Source organism: Trichechus manatus, unplaced genomic scaffold (genome assembly GCF_000243295.1).
Source record: "Trichechus manatus latirostris isolate Lorelei unplaced genomic scaffold, TriManLat1.0 scaffold00102, whole genome shotgun sequence".
Taxonomy (NCBI): Eukaryota; Metazoa; Chordata; class Mammalia; order Sirenia; family Trichechidae; genus Trichechus; species Trichechus manatus.
Genome location: NW_004444038.1, coordinates 5784740 through 5786327, shown reverse-complemented (window position 1 = coordinate 5786327; position 1588 = coordinate 5784740).

Here is a 1588-nt window from a genome sequence, read left to right as displayed (position 1 = left end):
GGAGGACCACACTACCTGACTTCAGAACCTACTATACAGCTACAGTAGTCAAAACAGCCTGGTACTGGTACAACAACAGATACATTGACCAATGGAACAGAGTTGAGAACCCAGATGTAAATCCATCCATCTACAGTCACCTGATCTTCGACAAGGACCCAGAGTCCATCAAAGGGGGAAAAGACAGTCTTTAACAAACGGTGCTGGCAAAACTGGATGTCCATCTGCAAAAAAATGAAACAGGACCCATACCTCACACCATATACAAAAACTAGTTAAAAATGGATCAGAGACCTAAATATAAAGCCAAAAACTATAAAGTTCATAGAAAAAAAAATAGGATCAACGCTAGAGGTCTTAACACACGGCATTAATAGGATAGAAACCATAACCAACAACACATAATCGCCAGATGATATGCTAGATAACTGGGATCTCCTAAAAATCAAACACTTATGCTCATCAAAAGACTTCACCAAAAGAGTAAAAAGAGAGTCTACAGACTGGGAAAAAAATTTGGACATTACAAGTCAGACAAAGTTCTAATCTCTATAATCTACAAGAAAATCCAACACCTCTACAACAAAAAGACAAATAATCCATTTAAAAATTGGGCAAAAGAAATGAACAGACTCTTCATCAAAGAAGACATTCAAATGGCCAACAGTCACATGAGGAAATGCTTGCTATCACTAGCCATTAGAGAAATACGAATTGAAATCACAATGAGATACCATCTAACACCAGCATTACTGGCATGAATCAAAAATCTGGAAATAACAAATGTTGGAGAGTCTGTGGGGAGATGGGAACTCTTATGCACTGCTGGTGGGAATGCAAAATGATACAACCATTTTGGAAAATGATATGGTGCTTCCTTAGAAAGCTAGAAATAGAAATACCATATGATCCAGCAATCCCATTCCTTGGAATATATCCCAGAGAAATAAGAGCCATTGCAGGAACAGACATATGCACACCCATGTTCATGGCAGGATTGTTCACAATAGCAAAAAGATGGAAACAACCCAGATGCCCAACAACAGATGAATGGATTAACAAACTATGGTACATACACAATGGAGTATTATGCAATGATAAAGAACAATGATGAATCTGTGAAGCATCTCATAACGTGGATGAAACTGGAGGATATTATGCTGAGTGAAATAAGTCAGTCACAAAAGGACAAATATTGTATGAGACCTCTACTGTACAAACTCATGAAAATGTTTACACACAGAGAAACAATCTTTGTTGGTTATGAGGGATGGGACGGGTGGGAGGGGAATACTAAATAGACAATAGATAAGTGGTAACTTTGGTGAAGGGTAAGAAAGTACACAATACTGGGGAAGCCAGCACAACTTGTACAAGGAAAGGTTATGGGAGCTCCACAGACACATCCAAACTCCCTGAGGGACTGAATTGCTGTGTGGAGGACTGTGGGGACCATGGTCTCGGGGAATATCTGGCTCAGTTGGCATAACACAGTTATAAAGACAATGTTCTACATTCTACCTTGGTGAGTAGCGTCTGGGGTCTTAAAAGCCTGTAAGTAGCCATCTAAGATACTCCACTAGTCTCA